Here is an 18,414-nt window from a genome sequence, read left to right on the forward strand (position 1 = left end):
CCTTCCGCTTTCTGACTGCACAAGTGTATTGAAATGAAGATGTGTGTATCATGAACACATGGAAACTCACTGGGTGACCTTGGGCCACTCCACTCACTTTCTCTCAGTCTATCCCACCTCACAGGGTTCATCATCATCAGAAGCAATAAACAGATAGGGACGTAACAAGGAAAAATGAGTCAATCATATGCATCTAGAAATTACACAATCGATCCTTGATTACCAGACTTAGGAATAAGGCTACCTTTTCACAGGGTTATTATTGTGGGAACAAAATGGAGGAAGAGAGAATGGCAATATTCTTTTTTTAATATTCTTTTTATTAAGAGAAACACAATAAGTCAACAGTAGTATTATACAAATGTCTAAAACCTGCCAAAACAGAGTTTAAAAAACCAAACATGAAATAATAAACACATAAACAAGACAGCGCCTATTGTAAGTTTCCCAGAATGTTGCAACCATCTATTCAACCTTTGAGTGCTTAATAGTACCAACTTCAGAGGACGGCGGAAAACAGGAGGGCCTGGTGAGATCTTGTCCATGGGGTCGCAAAGAGTCAGACTCGACTGTGCGACTGAACAACAACAGTGTAAGATAACTTGGTGATCGAGCTAATACCCAAATCATATTCTATGTGTATGAATAGGTATAAGACTAAAAGTGTAGCCAGGGCACATAAGATGCCTTCGAGGGCAATATTCTAAGCCACTTTGGGTCCTCATTGGAGAGAAAAGTGAGGTATAAGCATCTAAATAAAATTTTAAATGTACTTGGAAACCATAAAATTAGCATCTGTGGGCCTCAAGTAGGGCAGCCTTTCATGGTACAGAAAACAAGCAGAAGAGTTGAATCCAGGGTTCTATATTATTTATATATTTATTTAATATAAAACAGTTTTCTGCTGCCATTCCCCCCAGCTTAGGGTCCTCAGAGTGGTGAACAGTGAAAACCATTAAAATAAGCTTTCAAAATACATATTCTAAAAACAATTAAAAACAACAATTAAGCTCATAAACAAAATTAAATTAAAGCGCATAAACAATTAAACAAACCCATAAACAAGAAGTGAAGTCAGTGAAGGATCACCAAATCAAAGAGATGTCTTCATCTGCTGCCAGCAGACAGTGATCCATGGAGCAGATGAATCTCCTTTGAGGAGGGAATTCCATAATTTTAGTGCCACAGTTGAGAAGGCTCTTTCTTGGGTTGCCACCCAACTAACCTCAGATGGCTAGGGCACCCAAAGAGGAAGAGGCAGCCTTAGCCACAGGGATCCAGGACAGCTGTCCTGGGGCCCTGGCCGGAAGGCCCCCAACTGCCCACCCCCTCCCAACAGAGGGGGGAAAGAAGAGGAAAAGCCAGCAGCCATGCAGCCCACCTGCTTCCTCTGGGGCTTGGGCAGTAGCTGGCTAGCTTAACAGTCACCTCCCCCCTTCAGAGATCACAGCAGCTGGCCACCCCGTTTTTTTGTCCCTCTGAGAGAGTGGAGGCATTTAGCCCGCATGCCTGACGGATCTTCTGAAAACAGTTTCTTTGCAAACCTGCTAAAATAATGCAAAATTAACTGACATCATTGTTACTGTTTTATTCATTTTGTAGTTATTTAAAACATGTATTAGCTGCCTTTCTTCCTTACAGAGCTTCACACAGCTTAACAATGTAAATAAAACATATAAAATAAAATATATTAAAACATAGCCAAGATTTAAAACCACAACTTATGACTGCTAGTGAATTTAACTAAATGCAGTCCTATATAGAGCAGTCTTCAAGTGCCTCCTCATGGAAAGTGAGGGGGCCAGACACACCTCCCTGGGGAGCTTGTTCCATTATCATGGGGCTACCACTGAAAAGGCCCTCTCCTGTGCACCTACCAAATAAGCTTCTTGATCGATGGGGCATCAGCAGGGCCTCTCCTGTTGTCTTAATTCCTGGGCAGGAACATATGAGAGAAGACTCTCCTTCACAAACTCCAGTCCTAAGGACAGACCCAACAACTTGAATTGGGCTCAAGAGTTAATCAGTAGCCAGTGTAATTGCTGTAATATTGGTGTCATATGTTCCTGATAGTGGCCTTGACCAGCAGTCTATCCACAGGATTCTACACTAGCTGCAACCTCAAAACACTCTTCAAGAGTAACAAGTACAGTTTTCCAGTCTAGGTGTAACTAAGGCATGGATCACTGTCACTAGGTCTGACTGACCCAAGAATAAAAGCAGTTGATGACCCACACGAAACTGGGCAAAAGTACTCCACCCCAGCCACCTGGTTTTCTAAGGTGACCGCTGTGTCAAGTAGCACTCCCAACTGGGTAACCTGGATTTTCAAGGAGAGAATAACCCCAGCCAAGGCAGGAGAAATCTGAACTCCCAGGTCTGCCTTTCTACTAACCCAGAGCACCTCTGCCTTGCCAGGATTAAGTTTCAGCTTGATCACTCTCATCCAACCCATTACTGACTCAAAGTACTGATTCAGAACATCAACAGAATTCTTGGAATTAGGTGGAAAAGAATATCATCTGCAAATAGGTGACACTGCAGCCCAGCCCTCTCCCAGTGGCTTCACATAGATATTAAACAGCATGGGGATAAGATTGAACCCTGCAGAATCCCACAGATTAACGGTCATGGGACAGAGCAAGTGTAATGTATTAAAATAGGTTACTTGAATCGCCACATTCACTCTCTATGTTAAGCTTCGAGCCGGATGAAGGCTCCTCAGAACACACTCACTATTGGTCGCTCCGTAACGGCGACCAATCAGAACTGGGTCAATTCCTGAGAGGGAAAGACTCTCATTGGTTGTTATCTACACAACCTCATTGGTTGTTAATTGTAAATAGGCATGGCTACATTAGCCTGGCGGGAGATGATCCATGGGGTCGCGAAGAGTCGGACTCGACTGTGCGACTGAACAACAACAACATTAGCCTGGGAACATTTAAAAGGAGCCTAGCTCCCAATGTTAATCTGTTCTGGTTATGACTGAATTCAAGCGCTTGTTCGTATCTTCAATAAAGCTGATCACTTTGGTTGCGGCGATCTAGCAACAAGAGTCCCCAGCACCGCCCTCTGAAACCGTGCCCTCAGATAGGACTTGAATAACTGTAACATGGTTCTTCCCAGTCCCAGTGCTGAGAGGTTACTCAGTAGGATACTATCAAAGACCACTGTGATCCAGCAGAACTAGCAGGTCACATTCTTCCTGCCTAGTTCTCATTTCAGGTCATCAACCAAGGCAACCAAATGACACTAACAGATTGCATGCTGTCGCTTGGAAGCACTTTTTCTCCCCAGGAGAATTGATTTTTAATAACAACGTAGATGACATGTGGCGAGGGTTGTAGCTGACACCAGAATTTTGTAGACCATAATAAATCAAATCAATCTGGAGGCTTCCAAATGCATAGAACTCAGAAAGAGAGACACACTCAATTCATGCTTCAGCTCACTTTTGCACAGGAGTGAAAGTGTTCCCATGTTATCTCTCTCAGAGCAAAAACCTACTCCAAGATATGACTAAGAAGGGCTTTCTGAGCAAGCAGGGGGCCGGAAGCCAAATCCATGAGACTGTGCTGTACTGAGCCTTACGTTCTTGCACTGGTCCATGAAAACAAGGGAGTTTTTTAAAAATTTATTTTATTTCATAAAAAAATCCAACACCAACACCACCCATGTGCGACTTCCAGGCATTAGAGACATAAATAAAATTCCATACAGTATTATATCACAATCTATCTCCATACAACTCTATTCCACTATTAACCTTCCCTCTTAATCATATAATCAAATTAACCTCTCAATTTCCTATTAACTGACTAATCACCCCAATTTTTTTAAACTTTCCCAAATACCCCACCATCCTTTTAAACCAGTCCTCCTCTTGGTCTTTAACCTTTAACCCATTCATTCTACGTATCTTCATTGTAAGATACTCTAAAATTATTATATTATTCATCCTTTCCCTCCAATGATTAATCGTCAGTTCCTCAGCTTCTTTCCAATTCCTAAAACAAGGGAGTTTTGATTAGCTGTTGCACACTTGCAAATAAACAGTACATGCTCATTAACCAAAGAACAAAGATAGTTAATTATTTCTTAGTTATACACTGCAAATTACATCCTGCTAGTAACTCTTTCCAGCATCTGCATCTGCACAGAAGTGATTATCAAAAGATGGATGGTTCAGCATGGAATTGATATCCATGTAGGAAATCAATGCGCTGGAAGTAGACATCAATGGCATTGCATCATAAAGTGCTAGATCATAGGTCATATCCTGTTGTGCATAATATGCTGATGATATCCATATATCTTTATCAAAGCCTCCAGATGTTGAGGCTTGAACCTGGGACCTTCTGCGTGTAAAGCAAATGTTCTACCACTGAGCCACAACTCAATCCCTCAGCTTGAACTTTCTAAGCTTTTGAGTTATCCAAAACTTGCTTCAACACCACACCTATTGAAACAAGTAGATATTATATTTTGTTTGCCATTTTGAAAATAAAACAAGAATTGAGTCCAGGAATCAAGTTCCCACATGGCTAACGCTCCAAGCCTAAAGATGATTACTAGGAAGTTAACATTTCTGTGGAAACTACAACGGACCAGAAAGCAGCATAAGAAGGAATCAAATACATTTCCATGCATGATTAACAAAGCAGCAGTGGAGAATGGCCAATTGTTAGTAATTTAACCAGCCAATTTTAGGTTTGGTTCCCATTTTGGTACAGGGAGCAATTAAAGATACTATTGATAGAGTTTCAATAAAGTCCTGCTTTTCTTAGAAATTTAGGTGCTTTTGGAAACTCTGGTTTGTTAGGCTTGCTCAATCAAACACAAATGCAGAGAAAAGTTAATTAAGAATAATAGTCCTTCTTAGCACAAGTGATGACAGATCCCTTTCTTTAGTTAGTTTAGTAAATGTTTCTTCCTGAAACAAGACCCAATGAACAGATTTCTGTCACAAGAGTAACTTTCCTTTATCATTAATTAATTGATTCTTAGTTAATACATCTTGTGTGATGGAGTCACTTAGATAGCATACATTACAATCCTTTGTCAGGTTTCCATTGGACTCTCTGAGATCAAAATCACCCTCTCCAGGTGTTTCCTTGTCAGCAGTGAGAAAACATGTTTGTAGGACAATTAGTAAATAGGGGCTGTGGCTCAGTAGTAGAGCATCTGCTTGGTGTTCAGAAGGTCTCAGGTTCAACTCCCAGCATATCCAGGTAAAATATTTATTTATTTATCAAACTTATACCCCGCCCTCCCAGCCATGGCCAGCTCAGGGCGGCTTACAGATGAATAAAAACAACAATAAATAATATAATGTTCATAAAACCATAAAACACTTACAACATTAAAAGGTGCTAATCAATAGTAATCCAGATACCATTAAACAGATAACAATTTAACATTACGTTTAGGATGGCATTCAAACTTCAGTGCCTTCCTAGTGGTCAATCCCGATCTAATATTGTGTAGCCGGCTCAGACTGCTTTGACTTCCAGGGGGCAGGGTTTTTTCCCCTGGGGCGGCTCCTAGTTGAAGGCCTGGTGGAACAGCTCCATCTTGCAGGCCCTGCGGAACTGCATAAGGTCCCGCAGGGCCTTGATCTCCTCCTGATCACCAGAGAGGAGCCGCCACCGAGAACGCCCTTGCCCTGGTCACAGCTAGCCTGGCATTCTTTGGTCTGGGAAGGGTGAGTCTATGTTGGGACCCTGATCACAGTGGTCTCTGGGGAACATGTGGGGAAAGGTGGTCCCTCAGGTATGTAGGTCCCTGACCATAAAGGGCTTTAAAGGTAAGAACCAGCACCTTAAAGTGAATCCGGTATGCTATCGGTAGCCAGTGCAATGCCTTCAGCACAGGCTGAATGTGCTCCCATATTGGGAGGCCCATTAAAAGCCTGGCTGCTGCATTTTGTACCAGCTGTAACTTTTGAATTTGCGATAAGGGCAGCCCCATATAGAGAGCATTAGAGTAGTCCAATCTCAAGGTGACCATCACATGGATCACCGTTGCCAAGTCGTTGCATTCAAGGAAGGGAGCCAACTGCCTAATCAGCGGAAGATGATAAAAGGCCAACTTGGCAGTGGCTGCTACCTGGGCCTCCATTGTTAAGGAGGTATCCAGGAGTACTCTTAAACTCCTGACCTCTGGTGCTGGCACCAACGGCGCCCCATCGAAGGTTGGGAGTGGGATCCCTGCCCTTGGTCTGTCCCAGATCAGGTTGTAGGTGATTAGAAATACCTCCACTGGAGAGATACTGCCAGTCTGAGTAGACAATACTAGCCTTGATGGACCAATGGTTTGATTTAGTACAGGCCCATAGCTATAGTGGGGCATCTTGGGGCAGGGCTCCCTGACTTACCACCCAGGCCTCCCAACTTCCCAACCAGCTGGGTTATTTTATTTTTTGTGTTCACCACAGCTGTATTGAGCTGGGCTGTCACCCTGCCCTGCCTGCCAGCAGTGTACCTCTGGCTGGCTGCAGGCGAGGCATGCAGAAGGACACATCTGCTCTCCACTCCATCCCTCTCTTTCTCTCATCGCTTTTTAAAAACTTTTACTCTCTTGTCGCTCTTGACACAGTGCCCCCTGACTTATTTAGATGCCCCCTGAAGTAAAAATCCCTGGCTATGGCCCTGATTTAGTATAAGGCAGCATCATGTGTGTTCATGTGAGAAGCTTAGAGAGTGATTCTGGTAAAAATCATATCCAAGCCACTGTTCTCACCAGCAGTGGGAAATACAGGAAAAAATGTGAAATGACAAGGCAACCAACAGTAAAATAAATAGACAGCTCAATGAAAGAATCAAACTGCTGTATGACAATAGTGAAAATAACTTATTCCATGTCAGGAATTAATAAAATGATTGAAAATAAAGCATTGTAATTCTTTGATAGAAAACTACGCCATAGCTTTATTTGGAATACTGTGTATAACTTGGGTCTCTCAATATGAGAAAAGTTACTATCAAGCTGGAAGAGATGCAGAAAAGAATAAGAAGAATGACTAAGAGCTTGGGGCATGTTACAGAACAATTCTAAGCATCTAAGTCTGCTGAAGTCAACATTATTAGAAGGGTTAACTCTGCTTAGAATTTTGCTTTTAGAGACAGGAAAAAAATTCCAGGGAGGGGCAATAGTGGCTTACAAAAATATTAGAAGTTTTGAAATTAGAGGTGACACTGGATTATTTTATTTATTTATTTATTTATTTTATTCGATTTATACCCCGCCCTCCCCGCAATGCAGGCTCAGGGCGGCTTACATGGAGGCAAACGCCATTATAAAACATATATAAAACATATATAAAACCATTTAAAATCCCAACAGTACAAAAACAATTTTAACAAGTTATCAACTAAAGTGCTCTAGGTGTTCAACATGATATTTCACAGATGGCATATTTCAACTATTCAGCATCATCTGCTCCAGGGCCATGGTAAAGATGGAGTAATGGCTGATGTTCCCTCATCCAGGGCCAGGTAAAGATGGAGTAATGGTGATGGTAGTGGCGGCTCCTACTCATATGCCTGGTGGAAGAGCTCCGTCTTACAGGCCCTGCAGAACTGCACAAGGTCCTGCAGGGCCCGGATCTCCTCCGGGAGGTCGTTTCACCAGGTAGGGGCCACCACCGAGAAAGCCCTGGCCCTGGTAGTGGCCAGCCTGGCCTCTTTGAAACGAATCCGGTACGCTATTGGCAGCCAGTGCAGCGCTTTCAGCACAGGCTGGATGTGGTCCCTTCTAGGAAGACCCATCAACAGCCTGGCCGCAGCATTCTGCACTAGCTGCAGCTTCCGGATTTGCGACAAAGGCAGCCCCATGTAGAGAGCGTTACAGTAGTCTAGCCTCGAGGTGACCGTCGCATGGATCACTGTGGCCAAGTCACTGCGGTCGAGGAAGGGGACCAACTGCTGCACCAGCCGCAGATGGCAAAAGGCTGACTTGGCAGTGGCTGCCACCTGGGCCTCCATTGATAACGAGGAGTCCAGGAGCACTCCCAAACTCCTAACCTCCGGCGCTGGCACCAAAGGCACCCCATCGAAGGTCAGGAGAGGGAGCCCTAACCCCAAACCACCACGACTCAGGCCCAGGACCTCCGTCTTCGCCAGGTTTAACTTCAGCCTGCTCAGTCGGAGCCAACCAGCCACGGCCTGCAATGCCCGGTGCAGATCTTCAGGGACAGAGCTCGACCAGCCGCCCAACATCAGATAGAGTTGGGTGTCATCCGCATATTGATGAAACCCAAGCCCATACCTCGGGGCAATCTGGGCAAGGGGGTGCATATAGATGTTAAATAATAATGGGGAGAGAACAGCCCCCTGAGGCACCCCACACACAAGAGGGTCCCTCCGGGACTGCTGCTCCCCTATCACCACCCTTTGTCCCCGACCATGGAGAAAAGAGGTAAGCCATTGAAGGGCGAGCCCCTGAATCCCCATGTCGGCGAGATGGTGGGCCAGCAGCTGATGGTCGACCATATCGAATGCGGCCGACAGATCTAACAACAACAGCGCCGCCACACCACCTCGATCCAGATGCCGTCGGAGGTCGTCAGTAAGGGCGACCAATACATTATCCTCTTTAGATGTATCCTCTGAAATAATTTTTTAAGGATCTGTAGGAAATTAGGGAAAGTTAAAAGAATTTCAGTAGCTTGTATCTGCATTTAAAGCACACTCATGTACCCACAAATTACACATTTATGCACCCACAACTATTGTAGGAAATCCCATCTAAATGAAATTAGGGCCTTGCAGTGCAAGCACACAAGAAGCCCAGTGCCCCCTCCCTTCTCACTGCACCCAATATCAATATAATTTTTGTCCCAGCTGGAACAACAGATATGCATTAAATCTTTTTCAGGTATCTTCTGTTTGACACCATAATGCAACACAGCAGTATATTGTGTCCTGAATGTCTCTGCCTTAACGTCCAGTCAATGCTATCAGCCAACCTCTCCGTTTGCCTAGGATTATCAGGGAGGTAGATTTTATTTATTTATTTATTTATTTGTTGGGATTTTTACCCCGCCCTCCCCGCAAAGTGGGCTCAGGGCGGCTTACAAGGGGCAAATCCCATATAAAACAGGATAAAAGCAATAAAAACATTAGTAACAATTAGTCACAACAACAATAATATTCAATTGAAAGCAGGAAAGCAGGAAATATTCAATTGAAAGCAGGAAGGGGTTAAATGTTGATACCCAAGCCTTTCTCTCTTCCTTTCCTTGCACCCAGCTCAGCCAGATCTTGCAGAGTGGTAGTCAGGATGTTGCAGCAAGATGAAACAAACTTTCCCTCTCTTCTAGGGTTGTGAGGATAAAATGGAGGAGAGGAGAATGATCGTAAGCCACTTTGGGTTCCCATTGGGGAGAAAGGTGATATATAAATGAAATAAACAAATAAGAGACAGGTCAATTCTGTTATCACTATAGATTCATGGCCAAGTGATTTGTTTTGTTACAATATTTTTAAAAGGTTTTATTTATAGTTTTCACATCATCACTTGTAGGTGTATCAGTTACATTAACTTAGTTACAATACCGTGAGTCTATTACAATGTTTGTGTTTTGTTACAATATTTGGTTTGAATCAGGGTCATATGGGAGGCCCCAGGTGGAATTTTTGTCCAGAGGGGCATGGTGGCTCTTGGCAGCCCTGACCCAGGGAGGAGAAGTCTATCAATGGCAAATAGCTGTAATAGCTAAAGAGAACCTCCAGATATAGAGACACTATTCCTCTGAATTCCAGCTGCTCAAGATCAAACCACAAGGGAAGGTTATTGTCTTGATGCTCTGCTTGTGGACTTCCCAGAGTGTCTGGCTTAGAAACAGAATGCTAGAAGAGGTGAGACTGATCCAGTAGGGGTAGCACCCAAGTGATGATTCAGTCAAAAATCCACCAGGGGGCTAAAATTACACTGTATTTTGGTTTTAATAGTGTTGTGTCTCTTTTTTCAAAACTATCCTCCATAATATGTATCCTAGAAGAGTAGATTTTAAACTTTTGCTGATTCCACATAAGGTTTCTTTTTGATGGCAGTCATGTTGCCTGTGCAATTCTTGCTCAGTTTGTGCTTGCAGAACAGATTCCACACAGCAAGGGTAATCCTTTTATCACCCTTGTCAGCCATGGTTTGCCTTCCATACCAGATGCACATTTCATCTCCTCTGCCCTGCTGTTGTCATGCCTCTGTCATAGTACTCTCTCCATCTTTTAAAATACTAGTGCATTTGTAGCACTGCTGAAGAATAACATAACACTAGATTTTTTAAAAGCTTACAAATTTGCAAAGTGCTACTCCAAAAAATGCTAATTTCTGAAAAGTACAGGGTATCCCACTGTGGCTGTCCGCACTGAAAGGACTAATTGGCCTTCTACTGCTTGGGGGAAGGGAACAGAGCGCTTCAGCAATTTTACAAATGCTGATCAAGACAGCAGAAAAAAACACTTGCTGCATGTTTTGACAGAATATAGTAACAGTGTTCTAACATTGCTCTGATCCCCCCAAAATAAAAAAAACAGTTTTGTAGGTGCCAGCAAAGCAGTTCTTTGTGAAAATGCAGAGGAAGTTGGCAAAAGGAGTGTTTCTTTAATTCTAACAGAAAGCATACCTTTCCGTCCAGACAAATGAAAATATCCTCCCATCAACACCTTGCAGTGAAGGGAGGCGGGGTCTACGGTGCAGCGATGGCGGACACCTTTCCTGAGGCTCGGGGAGGGTGCTGCACACAGCAGCGGAGGGAAGGGGTGCCGCTGGATCAGCGCCTCCATGGGGGGTCAGGGAGGGCACCCAGGCCATAGGGCTTTTGTGGGTGAGCCTCTTTTCCTGCTATCTGCAGGGGAATTGAGGCTGCCCTCCACCCTGATGGTCCTCCCCGCTGTCTGCGTCCTCTTAGCGAGGCACAAGATGTGCTGACCCAGTCAAGCACAGGATATCTGGTGAAGGAGCGATTATGAGTGTGGTTAAGAAACAATGAACTGTGAGTTAAAATGAGCGAACCGTAAACAGAAGCGTAAATCCCCCCCTCCAAAACCTTTTGAGTGATTGGAATCCTGCTGAGAGGGATGCCTCTCGGACATATTTGCATAAGCAGAGGAGGGAGGCGAGAGAGAGAGAGAGACAATTGTAAAAGGATACTTGGAAGCGAAAAGCTGTGGGAGATCCATGAGTATTTAAGCGACTAAACAGCGTGTAAGCAATTTTCAGAGCCGGGGAGAAAATGATTTTATATTGGAATTAAAGTGTAAGAATGGTGGACACTCCAAAAAAGTCAGCGAAAACAACTCCGAGGAGAAGGGAAGTGAAAGTTATAGAACTCATAGCAGAAGTCACCAAGCCGATTCTTGAGCAACTTGTTGGTATTAACCATCAGTTTGCCAAGATAAATCAAAAACTCGTGTCCCGGCAGCTGCAGTTGGCAACAATAGCAGAAAAGATGGAACAGAGGGCTGTCAAAGCAAAAGAGATGGACACTAAAACTAACAGCAATCTCAAAGAGACAAGGAAGGAAAGCATGAGAGAAACGGAAAAGATTTACAAGGACTTAACTCCTTCCCGGCAAATGTTTTTAGAAAGTGTCATCTTAAATTCGGCTGATAGAAAAGAGCTTGAACCTGACCTCAAGATCAAGAAGCCTGTGAGATGCCAATGGGCCCTGAGGATGAGACTAAGAAGAAAGAGGCTTAAGATTGGCAGTGTTATCCCTTTGGAGACGAAGGAGGGTTGCAGAATTTCGAGTGAACGTCTAAGAAGCCATCAAGACTTTAGAGAGAATTAGCATAGATGTAAAGGCGGAAAAATTCTGAAAATTGCCCTTACGAAGAAAGCTGGAGGAGATGCTCTGGAAATCTTCTCATAACAAGTAATAAATTAAAACATAAGCTTAGAAAGACAGGATCTCACAAAGTATATTGTTTATTAACAGGGTTTTTTTTCATTACTAACTGCAGTCTAACAGGGTAATGATCTCCTACTCTTGGGTTTTTAGTTTAGTGTGGGTTACTTTTCTTTCTCCTTAGTGGTAGTTCCCCTTCCCTTCTTTTCTTTGTAGTTTATGTAGTATTATAAAAAATGTAAAAAATCTCCTCCGGGGGTCTTAAAAAAAAACCTTGCAGGGAAGATACCCCCCCCTGGTTAAAAACAACAACTATAAAACTATTAAAAAGGCTATTTATAATTGGAACAGAAATGGAGGACAGAATAGAGCACAAATGGTAAAATTAACTGTGCTGCAACATATCAAGAAGAAAAGTATGAAGAAGAAAATTGGTAACCCTTAATTAGATATTTAAATTTAGTGGTAGATTAACAGACAAAACAAGAAGGTTTGTTAGTAAGGATGGACACAAACTGGCTTACAAACTGAAGTTTGTGATGGATTTTGGCTGGTTCATGGTTTGTGAAGTTCATGGCAGGTCAACTGGCATGAACTTTCCATGAACTTCCAAGCTATTCATGGAGGCTTGTGCCAGCTCGTGAATGGATACATTTCCAGACAGTCTGTCTCCACTCAATCTAAACGTTTACCAAACTTCAAAGCAACAGGGGGGCAGAATTTGGAGGACATGTAGAGGAACATCCATGGAGGTTCCCTGTGACTCTGATGTCTGTAGGTTTCAAAATATCCATTCCATACACTCCTGAACCTACTGAACGTGAGCCTATTAAAATGACTGCTGGTCATTTTGCCAGACACAGGTTCAAGAGTGCAAAGAATGGCTCCTGTGCAAGCTAGAGACCAGACTCACAGGGGATCTCCGGTTGCCTCTCTTCTACCTGCCCTCCAAGTTTGGTGTCTCTAGCTTGCATAGGATCCGTTTTATACACTCCTGAACCTTCACCTGTCAAAATGACATCATTTTGAAAGGTACAGGTTCAGGAGTATGTAGAACGGATCCTGTGCAAGCTAGAGACACCAAACTCACAGAGCATCTCCAGCTGACTCTACCAGCCCTCTAAGTTTTGTAGTGATTGTATTTACAGGCTCTGAGATACAGTCCCCCCCTCAAAGAAGGTGCCCCCAGGAAAGTGCTTTCTGGGGAAATGACAGGTGGTCATTTCGCCAGAAAGCACTTTCCTGGGGGCACCTTCTTAGGGGGGCTGTAACTTGGATCCATAACTCCAATCCTCACCAAACTTGGAGGACAAGTAGAGGAGAGTCAGCTGGAGATCCCTGCAGGTTTGGTCTCTCTAGCATGCTGGGAAGCATTCTAGGGAGCCACAAGCCTCACAAACTGAGCTGGTTCATTTGGCCTCTAAGTTTGTGATGGAGGACAATATCATGTGGGGAGGAGAGGGTGATAAACCTCTATGTGGAGTCAACCTTAGTTGTACTCTTAGTGGTTTGCTCTTTGTGAACCACCAATTATCACTTTGCACACTGTCATTTAACAGGATGCTTGAGAGATCATCTGCCCAACTGTTTCTAACATTGGAACCTGACTCACTTAATTGTCTTTCCATTCTCTGAAGATTGTAGTGAATGCGTTGCTGAATAGACCAGTTGTTTTTCATTTAAAAATTTACACTGAAACCCAACACTGGTGGAAACTTCTAAGAAATCTCAGGCTCTTCAGCACTCTCCTTTATTATTTACATCAAGGTCTCATGGACAACTGGGAAAGGTTTTGGCAGATTCCCAAGTTATTTTCATTTGACAAGACCCAGAAGTGGATTTTGGAATTTGAAGTGGTGAGGTCCCTTTGTTGCATTTCCAAAACGTTAAATGCAGTGAGGGATCGATAATAGCATCATCCTTCCAGGTGCTAGAAAGCTCAGGAACAGGACTGGAACCAGCCATAATATGGTGAGTCTTGAGTTTCTGTTTGTGAATATTTCCATTCCAGCCAAGCCCAGGTGGGAACAAAGGCAGACCTCACAGACATGGTACTATGGTGGAAAGCTGAGGAGACAGTCAGCATTAATAAAACAAAGTAGATGAAAGTCAAAAAGAGAGACCATAGCTCTTGGGCGAGCTGAAGATTGGGTAAACAGCTGAAAGGACTGGTACCTAGTACCAAGACCTACATTGGCTCAGAGGAATGCATCAGAACCACCTCACAAAAAGGCCAAATCAAAATCAAAGCATAAGACTTTGTGATCCTCTCAGTAAATGGAACCAGACCTGAGAGAGTTGGTTCAGGTAGAGAAATCAATTGTCCTCATAAAGAGGCAGCCTGGCATCCATCTTGGGCACCTTTCCCACACCTGCAGGAATATGAAGACTCTGGTTCTCAGGGTGACATCCCTCTGGCTCAGCAGCCCCAGCCTCCACCCTCAAAGAAGCACTGCCAGGGTCACCCTCACCACCTGCAGCCAGTGCTGTGGCCGGTTCTGTACTCCATGGCAACCTTATCCTTTTGCTCCACTCACTGTATATGTGCCCAGGTGGGGAAAGCAATATCATTCTTCGGTTCCAACATTTCCCTTCATTCCAATCCAGTCTTTTCCATATGAAGCACCCAGCCAGTGTTTCTTGACTCAGATTATGAGGAAAAAACCTCTCTATCAGAATTTGATTTGGAACCCCCGTCAGATTCATCCCCAGATGAGGCTGTTGGAGACACCTCAGGTTTGTTACCCAATGAGGACTTATGGCTATACTCTGACCAATTTTTCCACATGACAAAGTCTCCTGACATGGATGTTAGTTCCTTGAATCTGAAGCCTAAGAGCAAAATCTTGAGGGCTCTTTATTCCGAAGCTCTGACCTTTGTGGTTTTCCCAGTGGTGGAAGATTTCCTGGATCTTGCAAAATCCATCTTGGAAAAAACCTCCACAATTCCACTCACCTCAAGAAAGGTCAACAACATGTACAAGGTAGGACAGGAGGACTGCCCCTTTCTGTTTACTCATCCAACCCCCTCTTCTGTTGCCACTGAGGAGACTCAGATTAGATCACACCAAGACTCTCACTCTGCACCAACCAACAAGGAGGATTGTAAGCTTGATGTTGTGGATTGTCGTTTTTACTCTTCCTCAGCACTTAATATGTGGATAGCAAACTATCAAGCCATAATGTCTGCATACCCGCTGTTCTTACGGGAGTGTATGTCTTTCTGCCTAGATGGTCTCCCAGAAGACAAGAATTTCTTGGCAAAGCTCTTGCAGGCTGAGGCCATCAAACTCTCCAAACAACAGATGAATGGGGGCCATCATGTGGCAGACTGCTCTGCTAGAGCCATGGCCTCCAACTGTCACTTTATGCAAATACTCATGGTTGTGTTCTACCACCATGCCACCTGAGACAAGGGCCAAGGGAGAAGATCTGCCATTCAAGGGCTCACATCATTTCTACAACTGATGATACTGTGGCCCAAATAAAGGGGGGGAAACAGATTGAGAAGGGTCGCCTCTCAGTCCTCTCAATCGTTCAGGTCATGATATCAGCCTCACTACCCTACCCATCAACAATCACAGAGGTAACAACAGATATTCATTATCTCAGTACCCCTACCACCATCCTCCTCAGCCTTAACACCAATCAAGACACAAGGGTTCTAAGCCCAAGGCTAGATCACAACAACCTCCATCCTTGAGGGTGCCTCAGAAAGGCCAGAGGCCTCTCTTCTGACTTCCTTGGTACAACCTGTGGGGCCTTCCCTTTTTTCTGGAGAGGTTGGTTCCTTTTGCTGATGGGTGGGCCTCTATCACACTTTTGGGTACTCTCTGTGGTGTAGCACAGTTATAAAACTGAGTGTTGCCACTGGCCATGCTTCTTATCTTCCTTTGCAAGGGACCATTCTGCTCCAGAGCCAGTCCTACAAGCTGTCCAAGATCTCCTGGTCAAAGGGGCCATCCAGTGGATCCCAACAGATGATGTCCAAAATGGTTTCTTTTCAAGATACTTTTTGGTGGATAAGGGGGATGGAGGGGGCCCTAGCCTTTATTGGACCTAAGGAAGTTACGTTTGTCATGATTAAAAAGTTCAGAATAGTTTCCCTTCCTCTTGTTGTTTAGTCCCTCCAATTAAATCTCTGGTTTTCTGTTTTAGACTTAAAACATGCCTGCTTCCATATACCTATCCACCCTGACCACAGGAAGTATTTGTATTTCCAATGTGCTGGGTCCTACTTTGAATACACAGTCCTTTCATTTGGCCTCACCATTGCTCCCCATGTGTTCACCAAGTGCATGACTGTTGTGGTGTCCCATCTCAGAACTAGGGGCTGCATCATTTCCCCCTACCTAGATGACTGGCTCCTGGCAATTCTGCTAGTGACCTCCATTCACATATCCAGTTGACATTAGATCTCTTGTCTAGGCTGGGTTTGACTGTTAATTTTGATAAATCTTGACTTGCCCCCTCTCAAGAGGTAGAATTCATCGGTACAGCACTGAATTCTGCACATGACTGTGCTTTTCCACCACACCAGAGGTTTTTGATCCTACAGGCATTAGTATTCAGATTTAACGGTAACTATTTTCACTCAGTAGGGGAAATCCAGAGGTTGTTTGGTCTCATGGCATCTACCACTGTGATTGTGCCATTTGCCAGGCTACACCTGAGTCCACTACAAAATTGGTTTTGAGATGTTTTCATCCCCATGTGGATCCTCAACATCTGTGCTTCACAGTCCCATGGTTGGTAGTATGTTCCCTGGGGTGGATGTCCTTAGTACAGAACTGGCCTGTCCAGGGCTCTTATGCAGCTCATGAGCAACTAGTGCAAGGGAGGGAACAGGAGACTGCTCAGGGGGGAGTGGGCAGAGCCACTCCGATTATGGCTTCAACATGGTGGAATAACCTTGCCTGCAGCAGTCAAACAACGTGGGAGTGTCTGCCCAGTGCTGCATCACAGGCTCTCCTGTCTGTTCGTATGAGTTTTCCTTTGCACCCCCCTCCCAGCCTTGCAATGAGGATATATCAACTCGGAGCTTACCAGCTACTTTCGTTTATACAGTTTATTTTTCTGGAACGTGGCATTACATTTTATGGCACACATAGTCCAGCTCGACAAAGTGACATTTATGACCGATCTGGCCCACATAACAAATGAGTTCGACACCTCTGCCTTAGAGGATAATTTGCTCAGGGGTTTTCCTTTTGAGCTGCCTTTACTGTCTATAACCATCACAACAGATGCTTCTTCAATGGGTTGGGGAGCCCATTGCTTGTATGTATTTGCCCATGGCACATGGTCTATTGCTGAATCCAAACTTCACATTAACCTGTTGGAGTTATGTGCTATTCGGTATGCACTCACCTCTTTTGCAGATCTCCTATGGGGACAAGGTCATCCAGATACAAACAGACAGTACCATGGCTATGTACTATATCAACAAGCAAGGTCCTTTTCTGAGACATTCATCCTCCATTATGCTGTGGATGTGAATGTGCGAAGAGAGTCAGTGGTGGGTCATGCTGTCCTGCACTCTCTGTTTGACTGATCAGCTCACATTCTCTTCCAGCTAAGCTTGCTTTCTACTCTCCCGATGTGAGACTTCACAGAGAGCTACAACACAAATAAAGTTGCTATGACACAAAGACCTCTTCCCGTCCATTGCCGTGATCGAGTCGGGGCATCCCTGTACATATATATATACTTACTAGCAGTAAAGCCCGTTGTGAAAGCAATACAACGAGATCTAGAAAGAGGCTCTGGGGGAGTGCTCTGGCTTTGGGCAAACTGTGTCAATTTGCTGTGGTGACCTCAGCAGGGTATAATGACAGAGTCCACTGTTTTCTCCAGAGGAACTGATCTCTGCTACCTGAAGAGCAGTTGTAAATGTGAGTGATCTGTAGCCCTCACCTGGAGATTGGCAACAATTGTTACCCAGGACAAAATGGCTGGTTTGGAGGGTGGAGTCTATGGCATTCTACCTGTCTGAGGTCCCACCCCTCTGCAAACCCCACCCTCTCCAGGCTCCACCCCTCAAATCCCCAGGAATTTGTCAGCATGTAGTTGGCAACCCCATCTCCTTCCCAGCTAGCCACCAACCTACCATTATCTGCCCCTTTGACTTCAGCTGACTTCTGCCCTCCCTTCTGCAGAACAGTTGTAATACTGAGTGCTCTCCAGCCCTCACCTGGAGATTGGCAACAATGGTTCCCTATGTGAGACTGACTGGTTTGGAGGGTGGAGTCTATGGCAGTGTACCTGTCTGAGGTCCCACCCCTCCTCAAACCTCACCCTCTTCAGGCTCCATCCCTCAAGTCTCCAGGAATTTCCCATCTGGAGTTGGCAACCCTATCAGGATTGGCCCCAATGTGTTTTCTCCCAAAGGCCAAAGTAGGTGACAGGACCAAGCTTAGTTGCCTACCAACAGGCACTGAGGGGAATGTAGGGTTGCCAGCTCTAAGGAGGGAAATACCTGGAGGTTTGGGGGGTGGATTCTGTAGAGGGCCGGGCAACGGAGGCATCGGCCTTCCGTCGCCCGCCTTGCCCCCCCAATC

The sequence above is a fragment of the Gekko japonicus genome, unplaced genomic scaffold (assembly GCF_001447785.1).
Source record: "Gekko japonicus isolate JY-2015 unplaced genomic scaffold, Gekko_japonicus_V1.1 scaffold642, whole genome shotgun sequence".
In the NCBI taxonomy this organism is placed as follows: Eukaryota; Metazoa; Chordata; class Lepidosauria; order Squamata; family Gekkonidae; genus Gekko; species Gekko japonicus.